At 35.1% G+C, this 17,312-nt stretch overlaps 3 long non-coding RNA genes across 4 annotated transcripts in view; 1 reads left to right on the top strand and 2 right to left on the bottom strand.

Moving 5' to 3' along the window:
• The window catches only part of LOC149676863 (uncharacterized), a 55,476-nt gene that overhangs the window by 5,310 nt on the left and 32,854 nt on the right, over positions 1-17,312 (top strand). The gene's annotated exons all lie outside the window — the stretch shown is intronic.
• Positions 10,575-12,203, bottom strand: LOC149676871 (uncharacterized). The gene is made up of 3 exons (XR_016366652.1): positions 12,051-12,203; positions 10,986-11,256; positions 10,575-10,753 (listed from the first exon to the last, which is right to left on the bottom strand). It is a non-coding gene; the product is annotated as an uncharacterized LOC149676871 (long non-coding RNA).
• On the bottom strand, positions 13,670-14,180 carry LOC149676870 (uncharacterized). Its single transcript, XR_016366651.1, has 2 exons — positions 14,068-14,180; positions 13,670-13,968 (listed from the first exon to the last, which is right to left on the bottom strand). It is a non-coding gene; the product is annotated as an uncharacterized LOC149676870 (long non-coding RNA).

Genomic DNA, 17,312 nt, shown 5'->3' with positions numbered 1-17,312 from the left:
AGGCAAATTCAGACTGAACTTGACTTGTGTGGATGGATAGGTTTTTGTGTTGAGATACCCAATTATTTTCGTCTATCCATTGGTGCAGTTTTGGGAGTTGCGTAGGCTTAGATAGAGTTCAAAGTTCAAAATGAGCCCATTGCCCAACCAGGTTTCTCATTTCCATCAAAACTTGCAGAGGTTAACGGTAATAGTTAGTATAGGGCGCTGTAGGTTGTTAGCTGTGGCATAGGGGCTAGGCACAACTCTCTATGCATTGTAAAGGGACCCACATGTAAACAATACACAGGTTTATAAATCCCTTCATAGACAAAAGCCTAGATTATTATTATTAGTGCACTAATAGCTAAAGGTCAAACTAGTGATCCCTTTCTTTAGCAATGAACTGCGGAAAGACACGACCAATTTTGAACTTCCGGTTTTAAGATAGTGTGCTGTTGCAATGCAGTTCTCGATGCACAGAATGATTTAAACTTAATTTTAAAGACTTGAAATATCGTATTATATTATATAAGTTTGTGCAAACATTGGGACCAACAAAAAACGTAAAAATATTTTGAGGTAAAGTTCATATTTTTATTTTGGGTTGTGAATATTTTTACTCTAGAAAATCCATCTAATTTTAAACAAGAACGCGACAGATTTAGTTAATTTTAGAATAAAGATAATCTTATCTATCGCGATCTCATCAAACGATTAAATGGGATTACATGGGAAATACGTAATTAAGGCGCTCGTTTGTCAGAGAAATTTCGTCGAAAAACCTTCAATTAGTCGCTGTACCAAGCGAATCTTGTCTCCCCTAAATCGTATTCTCTCATAAAAAAATTATAGTGTTTTTATGTGAAAAAAACATATTTTTTTCAATGTTTCCTTAAGGGTACACGCGTCAAAAAAATGTCCACCCTCACTTAAATTATAGTATTAAATCACGAAAAAGGTAGTTCTTTTGAAAACAGAAATGAAAAAAAATTGAGGAAGACCCACATATTGTGTAGGTTTTTTTCCTCGTCTTTTATGATGACTAATTAATAACTTGAATGAATAATATGAATTTAATGAAGGCTCATTAGCAGAAATAGATTTTATTTTTAAATTGTTTAGTTGGTAAATTATCAAATTTGAATTATGAGGTTTATTTTTCTTAAAATCAGTGCGTTCTGGCATTACGATGGTTATAGCAAAGGTAAATAGAGAAAACGTGAAGTGAGCAGCGCGAATGTTGAAACTTGAAGGAGAAAGGGATGGGGGGGGGGGGTAACACCCATACCTATAACGTTGCCTCCGTACCGCCATCTACTGAACGGCAACGAAGTCCTCCCAGCATCCTCAGGGGGTTGAGTTGTACCGGGCGGGACGGACACTTAAAGGACGCCCCCTCTGTTTTAAAAATAGAAGCTATTTCGCCTACAAATACAAATGTGCTGCGCGGCAGCACTTAACAATCGCCTACTGAAGGGTATAGTTTACGCCTTTTGAGCCATCTGGTGAATGTAATTTCGGTTTCTTGCGTACTAATTTGTTAATTAGTAATTAGTAGTTGTCATAGCCCCAATTAATTAGTACCGTTGGAAAGCTAAGGAATAGGGCTATAGCATACTCGAAGGACTTACCCGTATCTCTTATAGAACCAAAGTTATAACACTTAAAAGTTAGTATCAATAGGGACTTGGCAATTCAGGCTTAACTCCGCCCCCAGCGCCATTATGGTATGTTTTTTTAACAGAATGAAAGCTACATAAGCCCCTCCTCCTGGTATGTTTTTTAGCACTAGTGGAAGGTAGCCTGACGTTGCATGACGTAGTACTGCCAAGTCCCTATATTTAATCTCAAAGTTGGTAAATGGGAACGGGATATATTTTATGATTTATCAAAATATTAATGAATGCAACTTAAGCACACAAAAAATAATTAATTCATTCATTAAGGTTAAAATACTTTTTATTCTTCATTAAACGTTGGTAATTAATATTGAATCGACGTTGTTTTTTTTTTCTAAATGATATATATACAGTTTTGATTTACAATATACTATATATTGTTAAATGCTATACATAATTATAGAGTAGTTAATATTTCATATTACACTTGAGTCTCTCATGGGCGAAGTTTCATAGATGATTTGTGGTACAGTGTAAAATGTATAATGTACTTTATTAATATACAATTTGATGAGGTCTGATGAATTAAATGGGACGGCTTGTTTTTTGTAAATGTTTTCTTCAATCGTATACAGATGGCACCATCAACTCAGTGGCTCGGGTTTGAAGGTGATTATGTTGTACTGGTTTCACGCTAGGGGACGCTCTGGGTTGCTCTAGTCATTAGGATTTCCCGCCTTTTTCCTTTAATCTTCATTTTCTTCGAATTTCCCTGTTTTTGAGACAAAGACAAAAAAAACCAAACCAAAACACGACAACAACGCAACGCAACGCAAACAAAAACGCCAAAAAAATGGACGAAAACACAAGAAACACAACAAGTTCTTGTTAATCGATGTTGGAGTTTTTTCATATTAATTTTTAGTAGGTCTATTTTGAGATCTAATAATGTAGTGCCAAGGCCTAAGATTCAAATTAGGCTTAGCGAAGATTTCAAAGTGAAAGGATGCTCTTCGACTGACAAATCTAGGTCCAAATGATGGGTGGTCTGCTTTAGAGTCGAAGATATTGAAAAGTGGATGACGCATCATTTTGACCCAGATTTGTCAGTTAAAAATAGCGTGTTAAGCCTCGGCCCATGCATCGGGAATAATAGAAGTCAGATTCATGCAGGTTATCAATGGTTCCTTATACCTCAGTCCCGATTATAACCAACCAATAGGAACGACCCACTCACCTAGCGCGTCCAATAGATGAACTGATGCTTTTTGTGTAGGAACAAGTATGATTGGTGCGGTTAGTTTATTTCTTATGGGAAGAGTAACCTCCGTGACCAGCTGACCCTCCGTCATTGCCACCACCACCTCCGATTTTGAGGCTGATTGTCGCTCCTCCGATGGAGTGACCCAAACTATCAGCGAGTCCTAGACCACTCGAGTGTCCGCCTCCAAGGTTTTTAGCCGCGGAGATACCAAGACCGGTACTTAAACCTTGAGAGAGACCAGCCGCTGCGGTTTTACCGGCTTGTACCAATGAGGTAGCTAATGCTGCCTTTGCGGCTGCGGTTGTACCAACGACGTTTAAGAGTTTGACTGGGATAACTCGAAGGGCATTCGCGATCCCAGATTTCAAGTTCAGACCGGCTACGGCCAAGTTTCTTAAACCCTGTTTTAAGTAAATGGTTTTTAGTTGTTGTGGCCTATTTGATATCAATTAGCAGAGGACGTACTTGAATACCATTGACCAATCCCTTACTGGTCTGCGCGATTGAGTTGGTTACAGCTTGACCAATTCCGGACAAGGCTTCAGCCTTGGCTCCGATGCTGTTTCCAACAGCGGCACCCAATTGGACACCAACTTTAGCAGCTCCTAAGCCTTTGCCTGAGATACCTCCAACAGCGTGACCGCCTCCGTAACCACCCCCTACACTACCGCCTCCATAACCTCCTCCTACACTACCGCCTCCGTAACCACCTCCGTACCCACCTCCGTACCCACCGCCGTAACCTCCATCACTCTTTCCACCTCCCAAATTACAACCTCCTCCTCCCAAGGCATTACCACCTCCGTAACCTCCTTGACCCCCGGCAGCGTAACCTCCTTGACCTCCGTAACCACCACCGTAATCTCCATAACCTCCACCGTAACTAGCTTGGGCGTAACTAGCCTGTTGTTGTTGTTGGTGACCCCCTTGTTGTTGGGGTTGTTGGGCGTAACCTATCCTGTTGTCGGGTTGGGGCTGGGTTTGGGTTTGAGCTGACGCGGGTTGCTGTTGCTGCTGTTGTTGTTGGTAATTATTTTGGGGGGCGTAAACTTGGGACTGAGAGTAACTACTAGGCGCAGGTGCTACAGGTACAGGCGTTTGACTATAAGAATTTTGGGCAGGTGCCGCGTTGTCATTGTACGTAGGGACAGCCGGTGGTGGGTTGTCATGGTACGTAGGGGACGGGGTCTCCTGACTGTTTGAGTTACCGTAAGTGTTGTAACTCGTATGCTCTACGGGGTTATTCGCGTAACTCCCTCCATTGTTATTGGCGTAATTACTCCCCCCTTGGTAATTAGAGTCGGAGTTAACGTCGTCGTAATTATTAACCCCGGTATTGTAATTAGAGGCTGAGTTATCGGCTGGAGCTGCCGCTGATTGGTAGTCGTCGTCTGGGTGATTGACTCTTTTGCTTTCGAATGAATTGTAACTTGTGTAGCCTTGTTTGTGGTAAGCGTTTGGGTTCCCCATCGCCGTTAGGGCCAGGGTGCAAACGAGAATAATGGAAAGTACCTGTAATTAAAGGGTTTTACGATTAGTGGTTGGTTTGGGAACGGAAGTAGATGTAGATCTAATTAAAACTTGCTCTAACTTATGCTTAGTTTTCAGACTTGAGGACTGATAACATTTGCACCATGGTAGGAGGTCAAGCTACTTGGCGGAACAAGTAGCCTCGACTCCTGGTGTAAATTATATCATTTCTCCTAGACTGAAGAATTTGTATTGAATGCAAGTAATTTTGATTGAAATATCTAATTATAACTTCGGTTGATTAAAATTATACACGATTTTAAATGATTATTAATTTTAAAAGTCTGTTATCTATATCCCCTTCGAACTAATTTACGATTACTAAAATAGAATTGAATTCATTTAAGGTATTTTTTAACTTCCATTTCAGTTTAAAATCTTCATTATTTTAATCTAAATTCTGTCTTTGATTTGCATCTAATTGTAATTATTACACTATACGACGAAACCCTTTGTTCTAAAACTTTAGTAAATCAAATCATAAAAAAAAACAAAAACTCACCATTTTTATTTAAATATATTTAAACGTTATCCTTTTTTGACCGAAAAATATTTATCCAATATTCCAAGCACTTTTCTAATAAAGTTTCAAATTTTTCTCGATTAAAATTTGAAACTGTTGTTAACTGGTTAAGAGATGAGATGCAATTGTGTGACCAACATGGTCAACCCTTGCTTTATATACCCGAGAAATTATTGAACAGAAAAAATACAACTTTGAACAACTCCCCCCTCTATCCAACCCCTTAGATATCAAAATAACTGTTTTTCAAACTAAATTCATAACATTAAAAGGAAAATAAATGCATAATGGTAAGAAAACTAAACGAAATCAAGGCGGAGCTTGCATAAATTTTGTAAAATCTCCTCCCCCATATTTGTCATGTATATTTTTTTATTTAATACAAATAGTAACAATGGTATCTTGAGGTTTAGAGGAAGTAACTTGTTACTTCCGATAGTTTCTAGTTGAATAACGTTTTTTTTTTCTAAACGTTCGTCAGCGCCCTTTACGGATTAATCTGATTTTAATAAAGGGGTGTTTGATCTTCCAGTGAAATTTAAAGGATTCTGTACGCTTCGTAGTCATGAATGTTTTAATTCTTTTCGTGAATATTTTATAGTTGAAATCTGGCTGGTTTTTATTGGAGTATTAGGTATGTCTGAGGGTTGGCTTGGTACCTGACCTGGAAACCTGGAATAGTCAGGTTATTTGAAATGTTATTTTCAGGGACAAGGTTTGGGAATTTTAAAAATCAAGGAATTCGATATTGGTGAATTAATATATTTATAAGTCCGTGGTATTGTATTTTTAAATTGCAACATTAGGCCTATGACTTTTCTTCAATTGACAGTGTTAAAATTGTCCAGGGAAAATGTCAATGTAAAATTCTTTCAGGGAATTTAAGCTTTTGAAAGTCAGGGATTTTTTTTGAATGAACATTTTGTATTGCAAACTTGTGTGGCATTATTTGCTACTTTAAACTTAGTTTTGAACATAATTTTTAAAATTAATACCTATAATAGAGGGTTCTGGTGATAAATGAATACATTCAGGCAATTTTACTTCCGAAATAACATCGTTTAAACATTTTTAGAAGGAAATTTTTAATGTCCGAAGTAATGTTAACTAGACTGAGGTATTTTATGAGTTCGAATAATTTTTCCTTCTATATAGTTGTACTTTTAGTTTCGTTGTGCTCATAGGTTTTTTGAGGAAGTACTTTGCACATGGATGGGTTAGAAAGTTTCGTGAAATAATTGCTCTTCGTACAACCAGGATTAGTTATGGGTTTTCAATATAGTATCAACTCCCCAGTCGAAGTCAATATTTTGAAGTATAGGTTGTACAAATCTGTAGTCGGAATAATGAAATTCTGATTAGAGACATGGCTAATAATCTTAGACTCGTAGCTCCAATCAAAGATAATAAAGTATGGAGTGGAAATATATGCCCTAGTATTTAATTAAACGAAGGGTGAAAAGGAAAGTCAAATTATTTTTAAATTTTTGTATAGTGAAACATCCTAGGAAATACCTTCGAATGATTTTAGTATTCAAATTAGTTCAAGATTTCATGTATAATTCAAAATCTGCACCTCCGACCAATCACAAACGCCCTGTCTTCTCGTTGACAAAATTCATTCTCATGGCACGTGTTGAATCTCCCGCCATTTTTATCAAATCTCGCGCCAAATTTAATTCGACACGTGCCACTAGAATTTTAAGCGATTATAATTAAAATTAGTGTGGGAGAGAATTAAAAAATTCACGAGGAATCAAAGGTAAACAAACATAAATTAAAACAAATATACTTCGTACTATAATTTCTAATTTACTTATTTATAATCTTGAGATAGAATTAGGTTATATAGACTTATTTATATAAATAAGTTGAACTAAATATTTGAATCTATATTGAATATATTTCCTGAATAATTTGTCCAAAATTTGTGCATGACAAACAATCGTTTGCTTTCCCCAAATGTATGTATGAGGATGTACAATACTCTCTGCAACTTTTTGATGATGTTTATTTGCAAACTTTTGGAAAATTCTAGAATGGCTCGTAATCATTATACGCTGGTTTTTCAGTATTTCTAAATTATTGTGTTTAAACATGAATGTGTAGGCCTCGTATATAGATCTTTCCTTTAATATGTACCATAAACAATTTTGTACCAATATGTATGGTTAATAGCTCTTTTATTACAATGAGTTTTTTTTGAATATTATATAGCCTACCTTTAGGGCTTCTATTAAATAGCCAATAAGTATTTCTAAATATATTTAATATTAGTGGTTATAGACGGAAGTATTTAAAACTCACTAATCGATTTGGGGTTTTGATTTCGGTGTTTTCCTCGTTACTAATTGGTTGTGGTTGATTGAAACTGTATTTAGTTTGAAGCTACTTAATTAATTGGTTATATATATAATTTTTTTAGGAAGAAATGTTTTAATTAAGGGTGGTTTGTGATAAATAGCGTTGTAGTTATTATAGACCAACGGGTATTTGTGAGCTTGCGCAGATTGTTTGCAGGTCACGTGGACCTAAGATATGTTCAAATATATAGAACCATCTATTAATAATAAAGCTTTGATTAAAAATATACATTCACGCACGTGAAATTATTAAGAAATTCTTAAAAACCACGCGCAGTGACATGAGCTGCAAAATAAAGGTTTGATTAAAAATAATCGCAATTATCAGACAAACACGTGGAATTAAGAAATGGTTTAAAAAGCACGTGCTGTGACGTAGAATGAAGCAATTTCTCTTAATATTATTTTTTTATAACCAGTGATAGATTTAATTTTAGAAGTAGGAATGGAGAACAGAGTAATCTGGGCGCTCGTAAAAGTCCCGGACCCCCTTCCTCGGGACGGAGGGGGTATGAAAGAAGAGGCGGGGGGTCATAGCGACAGAGGTAAAAAGGAATTACGTGTTTTTCGCCGTCCCCGTCAGCAACGTCATCAAAACGTACTTTAAGTGAGCCAATAAGATAATTTAAACTTTTCGTTACGTGTTGGAGGGAGAGGCTTTATACTGGGCTATGAGTAGGACTGAAGTAAATACTAATCGTTCTCCATTCCTGCTTCTAAACTTAAATCTATCCCTGATCATATAACCATAATAAAAATGTAAGCGCAATTATTCGACGCTCAATTCAATCGGTTAACTTCAATAAACATTTTTTCAGGAAGTAAATTAGCTGTCAAACCTCACGCGATCAAATTTGTCCAAATTTGCTTTTTCTTATTATTGTTATTAAATTACGAAGTGGTTAAGCGGTAAGCCAGCTAGCCAGTTCAATAAGCAACTTTTTAACTAACAAAAGAAACTATATCACCGATATTCTTTAACCATACCGCAAAACCAGCGGATTACAATCTTTAATTTTTTTAAAGTAAAACTTTTTATTCTGGTCTAAAAGCGTTTCTCGAAGCGTAACCCTCAAATCATCCAAGCGTTTACCGGAGATAGTGGAATTTCTTTAAAAGAAAATAATCTGATTTTAATCCAATAAATTTAAGAAAGAGAGAGAAAAAAACATAGGTAATTCTTCCTACAAAGAAAAACATTATACACGCACACACGTTATGTTATGTCTCTTGAAGTGGTCATTTTTTTCCTGGATACAACTATCGCTGGGCTCACCACCTTTTAAGTTATGTTTTTTATGAGAGAAAACCATATTTTACTACACGGTAGCTCGTCCGTAAACTACTTTCCACTTTACGGTTAACCCAGACAAATTTCAAGACAAAAATCTTCCCTATCTACCTAATTTTTTTTATTTTATTTCTTGTACAATTATTATATTTGGTTTAATTTTCCTGTACAGTTCCGGCGGAAGTGAATGTGACGAGAATGAATTTCATGACTTGGGTTTTTTACACTTATCTCGTTAATTTTGTGCTTATTTATTTATTTAATTGTTGTTGTTTGTTAATATAGGATGTACAGGTAAATTTGCGAAAAGTGCGGGTTTTTGGTAGGGTTCTAACCACCATCTTAGTGTTTTGAAGTGTTGTGATTCTGGAGGTATAGGGAAGTCGTTTGAGTATGTTATAGCCCTATTTCTCCTCTTTAAAATGATACTAAATACTTGGGGTTTATGATAATTAGGGCCCGAGTAATTAAGCAAAATGTTCATTAACGTCCTCTCCATTGGATTAATATGGGCTTATTTACACGCCACCTTTTAACTCTGGTTCTATAAGAGATACATGGAAGTCCTTTGAGTATGTCATAACTCTATTTCTCCCCTTTCAAATGATACCTAAAACTTTGGGTTACAACAATCATAGACCGAGTAATTATTAAAATAGAAAAATGCGTAGCTTTTAATTTCTCACGTCGGCCATGTTTATGGGAAATAAGATAATAATTTAAATGTTTAGAAACAATAAATTATTGGAAAAATTCCACGGTGAAGATAATTAGATTATTATCTAGTGATTCCATGTAGGCCTAGTCTTGTCTCGAAAAATATGTAGTTTATTTGTGTAGGAAAAAACGTACATGAAACTATATACCAATATATAGTATAGCGTGAAGTGGAAAAATAATATATATGTATATATATTCAAGGAAAGAATGAGGAGAAGTCGTCTATTCCAAATTCTTTGTAACTTACGTTATGTGTTGTCTATAGCTGTTCTGTTCAACAGAGCGAGTAATGTTATAGGGAGTAAAATACACACATTGTTATCCTAAACGATCCTTTTGTGCTTGGATCCACAATGTTTCACACTTTCCCATGTGCATTTAAGTGTACATAACCTTTATTTTAATTTCTATCCAAAAATGTTTTGATCGAATTTTATGCAAAAAAACAAAATGAGAATTAAAATGAATAAATAGTTATACAGGGTGTTTCTGATAAGTCTGCCATATAAATTAAGAGGGATGTTCTTTGGGAAATCAATTTTGAGTCGAAAATTTAACTTCTATCTATCTCCATTTTGTTTGCCCCTAAGGGACACTGTTTTCGAGTTATGATTTTCAAGAGTGTTTTAGGGATGACCCCTTAATTAAATTAGAAATCATTGTCTTAATCAGTTTCTTAATTAATTTAATTTAAGGGGTCATCCGTAAAATTAATACTCTGGATGCAATCTTAATGGAAAACAGTGTCCCTTAGGGCAATTAAAATGGAGATTGAAGTATAGAACATTTTCGACTCAAAATTGATTTGCCAAAGAACATCCCCCTTAATATATGGATGCAGAGTTGCAGACTTATCAGAAACACCCTGTATACCGTTTCCCTGTGTTTAAATGACCTCGTTTATAAATGCACTTTAAATGGCTTTAGTCATATCTACTATCATAAAAGTATATTTACAATTTTTTTCAATATTTTAAATTTTGAGATGGAAACTTCCTTAATTCATTAAACCAAAATTTAAGTATATTATAATGTCTGTAAATATTTTAGAAGTCTATTAGTTGAAGTGCATGGAAGTATCCCCCTACTAGCTCTGACGTCATAATTTAATCGGAAAATTTTAGTAGACTAGTCTACCATCTGATAAATGGGAAATTATTTCTATTTTATTGTCAAATTTCCAAAGGGAAGATTTTATTATGTATATAAGACACTTTTTCCTCAAAAAAGACTAAATTTATTTAAAATTAGTGTTATAAATATTGTTAAATGAAATTTAGTACCAATCAACACGCGACAATTTTATTATTCGTCAATTAAATGCGTACATTAATGTGTGATTAATAAGAATTAAATTTAATTTCTAAATTTAAAAGATACAATTAATAGTAATGATGAATGAGGTAGATTATTTGTACTTGGGTTTCATTTATGCTCGAGATTTCGTTGATACCATGGTTCCTGTAAATGTTAATTATATAACTAATTGGATTTAATGAATCAAAGTTGTTGCGTTGTGTAATTAGGGAATGGGAAGTAAGCTAGAACATTGGTAGGGTATGTGGATAACATAAGAGTTAGGGCCTCAACGTCACCAGTCCCTGGTGGTCAACACACCAGACTCTGCTTTGACCACTGACATTTTAAAGGGGTTTTTCTATTATGATATTTAAAGGGGTTTGTGTCACGGTACCTGATTATTTCTTCAATGGGTAATAGTAACCCCCTCCTAGTCCAGCGTAACTGGCCCCATAGACTGGACTGTAGTATGAAGAATAGCCACCGCTGTAGACCGGTTGATAGTAGTTTGAGTAACCAGCGCTGACCGCTGGGTAGGCAGCAGCGTATGAAGAGTATACTGGTTGGGCGTATGAAACATATGGCGATCTGTAAGCTGAATATACTGGCGAGTAGTATTGCGCAGTTGCTAGGACCATAGATACAGCCAAAATGATACTGAGAAGCTATGTGAAAGAGAAATTAATATTTAATTGAATTTTATTATAATTTTCCTAGTGACTATAGTGAGCCCAATGGTTCTTTAATTCCTGCAATTTTAAACCTGTTCTATATCATCCTATAGTTTCGTGAGAGGTCCTATATTATCCTATAATTTCATGAAAGGTCCTATATTACCCTATAATTTCATGAAAGGTCCTATATTACCCTATAATTTCATGAAAGGTCCTATATTACACTATAATTTCATGAAAGGTCCTATATTACACTATAATTTCATGAAAGGTCCTATATTACCCTATAATTTCATGAAAGGTCCTATATTACCCTATAATTTCATCAAAGGTCCTATATTACCCTATAATTTCATCAAAGGTCCTATATTGTCCTATAATTTCGTCAAAGGTCCTATATTATCCTATAATTTCGTGAAAGGTCCTATATTATCCTATAGTTTCGTGAAAGGTCCTATATTATCCTATAGTTTCGTGAAAGGTCCTATATTATCCTATAGTTTCGTGAAAGGTCCTATATTATCCTATAGTTTCGTGAAAGGTCCTATATTATCCTATAGTTTCGTGAAAGGTCCTATATTATCCTATAGTTTCGTGAAAGGTCCTATATTATCCTATAGTTTCGTGAAAGGTCCTATATTACCCTATAATTTCGTGAAAGGTCCTATATTACCCTATAATTTCATGAAAGATATATTATCCTATATTTTTGGCTTAGTCCAAGTTTTAGTGTATAGTGAAACAGTACTACCAAAATAATTTCAAATAATATAGTTCAAACTTACTCCGATCTTCATGATGATTCTTGTCACAGCGTTGGCTACTGCAGAGTCCAAATACTTGTCCAAAAATGACCTCCGAAGAGTGTTATCTCAACGCACTTATACCTTATCGAACAGCTGGTTGTTGGTAAACGGACTTGGGCCCAAAGGATCAACTCCTTTTTATAGAACTTATCACCCCATTAAAGAGGCCCCCTCCAAAAAAATTCGCTTCAATTTTAAACCAAAGAAGAAGAAGTTGGAAGGGAGAAAGTGATTTGAGGCCCACCATATACTTAATGAACACGACAAAACTACTTACCTACCTGTAAAGTCACTTAACCCCTTGGGAAGACAATAATTCCTATAACTAACCATGCTGGAATTGACTTAGTCGAAGTTTTCATATAGTTAAGCATCATATTTAACAACATTTAGCTCTTTTACCGAGATCACATTTGAATAGACATGTCCGAAATTGCGGAGTTTGCTCAGGATTTTTATATATTGTATTTTAATTTAATCTAGGTTCTTTACATGATTTAATCCAAATTGTATAATATCTGAACATTTTAGTCCTATATTTTCCCATAAGAAATTTTCTCCTGTAATTCCGGAGGAAAATACCTATTCTTCCTATAAGGATTTCAAATTTTTGGCTGGGCTCCGTACCATTAAAGAATTTTGAAGTATGTGGTCGGGTTTTGAAGGGTCTATCAAAGGTGCTAAGGTTGTATAATAGGTTTAAAGTCCACGAAGAATTTTCTTAGAATTTTGAGGCCCTCTAAAATATCTCACGGATGGTTCAACTCACTCTTTTTTTCTTTAGAAACAACTTAAGTTAAATGTTAATCCATCATTAGATACAGCGCTTTTGTAATTTTCCCATAAACCCTTAACACTATCGAAGGTACCAGTATGCCATTAGTCTTAATTCGTTATCAATTCAAACTTGGTAACTTCGGAACCATATGGGAAAGGTCATATTACCCTTTGGTAGTTGTATAAAGTTAGATTGAAATTAAGTGACCATTAATTTGTGTTTAAGTTGCGGTGTACTGGATGTTAGGCGTGGACATATGAGGCCCTGGTTATGGTTTTCTTTATAGCGCTAAGGGCTAAACCCGAAGGGGATAATAGAAGAAGTATGACACTGTATCCTCTTAATACTTTAGTTATGTAATGTGATTCTTCCCAGGCGAAGGAACCCTTTTTGTTTGCTCTCCCGCTCATCAAACTTCAGATGGGCATCGCATACACCGTGCTAGGGTGAATTCTATAACTGTTTTGTATTTACTAAATCCACAAGCCTTGATTGTCTTGACGTGGGACAAAAATCCACAAGCGCATGTGCCTTGGCAAATTGTTCAGCAGCGCTAAGTAATGATGAGGGAACTATTTAACCCGTATGTGATTCGGTTTAGTAGCCTTGTTAATGTTAATCTGATGTTGGGGGGAAGAATCATGTTACAATTACCTAACCCGCTTTGTGCTGGTACACTTCTCTCGAAGAGAAGAATTATATACTTCTGGCGTTACTTAACCGGTATTAATGTACGACCATGAACTTGAATATTTTTAAATACTCTGTATTAAAGATAGATCTTTATCATTGTTTTTTTATTTATTAAATCCATTTTCTTTTTAATACATTGAGGTAAATGTTAGTTATAGCAGCAAATTTTGAGATTTATTTCATTTTAAGTTATCCAAAGAAATGTTTCTTGTGACCAAATCTTCCAAAGTGACCACCACCGTAATGTCCGAATCTTTTAAATCCTCCGTAATGTCCGAAACCATGTCCCCCGTAATGGCCGAAACCATGCCCGTAATGTCCACCGTAATGGCCGAAACCACGCCCGAAATGTCCACCGTAATGGCCGCCAAAACCGTGTATCGCTAACGTCATCATGACGAAGGATAACAGGAGTACTATGATTAACTGAAAATATATTTATTTTATTTAAATTCATTTTCTTTAATTAAAGATGGTAATTAACTTAAAGCGGGGAATATTTAAAATAATCGAGATATAACTCACCAATTTAGTCATGGTTTTGATTTATGTTTAAAATTGGGTTTCTTATGTTTCACTGATTCACTCGCTCGCTACTCGACGAATTTCAAGTTTACCCAATGAAGGTACTCGCGCAAATACTTAGAATTTTCACTTGGTTTATTAGTTTATAGAAAATTTTGTGAATAAATCGTGAGTTTGGAAAAATAAATTTCTATGAAAATGATGAAAGGGTTGGAAATGATAATTTTACGACAATGTCAGCAGGCAGCGTTCATCACGGAGTCTATTCAAATTTTAAATATGAATTTTTGGTTTTTTCTTCGCTTAACCTTGACTTCCAAGGACCTACCATAGAAATATTGGCTCAAAATGTGTTCATTCATAAGTCAAATCTTCCTTATCTAAGTTTTGTAGCTTTCGAAATGAGGCAGTGACCAAGGAGGGGCGTGGTTAATGAAATATATTTCGTATTATTTCGAAAACAAGCACTTGGGGAAATTGAAAAGCCTGCAATCTCGCGATAAAAACAAGGACTAGGTGTGTCCAGTACCACTCCATGTGGCGTCTTTGGTCTTTTTTTTGAGGGGGGGGGGGGTTATTTTGTCACGTGGTGTCCTCCAGAACAACCACACACAGTCTGGCGGCCATATTGATGGGTATATCAGCTTTCCTACTGCATTGAACCCACCAATATGGCCGTGTAAATGATCTCACGAGTCTTAGCTCCTCCTCCCCGCTCCTCCCAAACGAAAGCTCTCTCTCTCTATTCTTAGAAACTTAACGAACCTAACTTTTACTTATGATTCAAGTAAAACTTTTTGGGAAATTCCCATATTACGAAAATACAAATGACATAAAAGATGAAAATAAATAAGTATTATTATAATGTTTAACTTCAAACCTAAATTTAATGAAACACAAATATCATTTTGCCACCCCCTTCTTGCCAAACCCACAAATTATTAGTAATGTATGCGCTAAATTGGCTGACGTATTCGTTAAATTAAATTAAATTAACATTTAATTAATTTAATAATTCTAGACTTTAAATTTTTTTCTCGTCAAAATTCGATTCCGGGTTTCTAAAGCTGATAGCAATAAATTAATACTTTTTTAAAGAAAATTTACCGATATAGGTATATTTTTCTGTGCGACTTCACTTAAGTTCATTAGTATTCAGTTTTGATATACAACCTCTTATGTACCTGGTTGTAACATTTGGGTTCGAAGATGAGGGCAAAGGTCAAGGACTCAAGGTTAAGTTTAATATTCAATAGATGAATCACGTTAATCATTAAATTTTTATTAAGTTTCGTCGGTCTCGAGATTAACGTTAATTTTTTAAATTAAAACAGGAATAGCTTGTTTAGAACTTAAGATGTTTTGTTTATTTTTAATTTCTTTGTATTTTTGGGATGTAAATAATGACACCGGCGTATGATTTTTATCAACAAAAAAATAAAATAGAGGCTCTTTGGGTTGGTTGGAAGATGATGTGATTTCCAAAGATTTTTATTAAATTTGGCAACATTTTTCGATACTTTTAAACGCCTATCTCGTTTATATACAGGGTGTTTCTGAAAAGTCAGCTTTCCATAAATTAAGGGGGATGTTCTTTGGGAAATCAATTTTGAGTCGAAAATGTTGAAACTTCTATCTCCATTTTGTTTGTCCTAAGGGACACTGTTTTCGAGTTAAGATTGCATCCAGAGTATTAATTTTACGGATGACCCCTTAAATTTAATTATTTAAGAAACTGATTAAGACAATGATTTCTAATTTAATTAAGGGGTCATCCCTAAAACACTCTTGAAAATCATAACTAGAAAACAGTGTCCCTTAGGGCATTCAAAATGGAGATAGAAGTATCTTAAATTTCCCAAAGAACATCCCCCTCAATTCTTGGCAGACTAATCAAAAACACCCTGTATAATCAAGTATGTTCGCTATTGGCCAATAAATAGGCTCGACTTCGAAGGACTTAATTACCAACCCTTAATAAATTTAATCTGATTGGCTTGTTTGTTGTTTGTCATAAATTAAAACAGCTTTACTTTTAATCAACATTAGCGGTAAAAAAACAAAAAATGATTTTTTTTTTAGTTGGGATGATTTTTCGACGAAAGTAAATCACATTCTGACCCAGTTTAGAAAACTTGTCTTCCTCGGCGATTTTTCCCAATCCTTTCAGTTTCATTTAAAAAATATATTCTCTTTAATTACAAATTGAAGTAACTGCGGGGTAGGTACTCAATGCGGGGTCCTTAAGCGTATGGGTGCGTTGGTAGAGACCGTAATTTGAATGCGTAAAAGGGTTTTGAAGTTAGTTAAGTAGGTGGAAGTAATTCTATCAGTGGGATGATGGAGAAAACTTGTCTCGTTACTTCAAGGAGGGAATGCCGAAACGTATCGAAGTGATAAATATCAAATCATTTATTCTAGTTTTTCGCAGTGATTTTTTTAAATTATTTATTTATGAGGATTACTTTATTTATTTTGTTGTCTTTATACATCCGTAATTTATTTTAAAGGGAAGGTTTAAAATTGATGCTTCAATTTGAAAAGTTGCGTGTTTACACTTAAAGACTGTAGTCTGCTACTACGAAACTTCTCGTGACGTCACACTCTCCTATCACTTACTTACCTCGGTTTTGGGACCATAATGGAAGTCGTCAGCTTCCAATATTGACGTCACGTCACCGTAGCTCCCCTCCAAGCATTAGGCCTATCTGTGTTTTGGTTGACGTTGCAGGCATAAAATTCTATTGTACGACTATGCTAGTACCACCTGATTTCAGTCACGTGACCCAGTAAATCGCAATTATCATATCTAATATTGTAAATAGACATTTTGATTTAAAATATACCATTTAATTAACTAACTAGCCGGTGTCGCATCCAAAAATGTGTCACAATCTGTGACTTAAAACTTATTACCGGTCTTAACCTCGACATGATTTAGTTTTGAACCAAAAATGGGAGGGGAATGGGGAAGGACAACGCAAAAACATCTTGACATTTTTCCAAAAGCAAGTACATCGTATCTTTAACCGTAATTAAGATACCTGGTTTTTGGTTTAAACATTAAGATTGATAATGATAAACTTTCGATTGTAAGTTAAGAAACTTACCTGTATAAAAAGTCGCTCTTTATATGAGAGATGTGATGGTTTAAAAGGTTACTCGTGGCATCCGAGTGAAATGAAGAATGTTTTTCGTGACCCAGATCAACGCCTAAACTAGCTAGTTAAGTTTACTCGAATTTT

The sequence above is a fragment of the Phalangium opilio genome, unplaced genomic scaffold (genome assembly GCF_054372755.1).
Source record: "Phalangium opilio isolate 3A_F unplaced genomic scaffold, DU_Popi_V2 ptg000045l_1, whole genome shotgun sequence".
Classification (NCBI taxonomy): domain Eukaryota; kingdom Metazoa; phylum Arthropoda; class Arachnida; order Opiliones; family Phalangiidae; genus Phalangium; species Phalangium opilio.
This window is presented reverse-complemented; position numbering and strand designations above follow the sequence as displayed.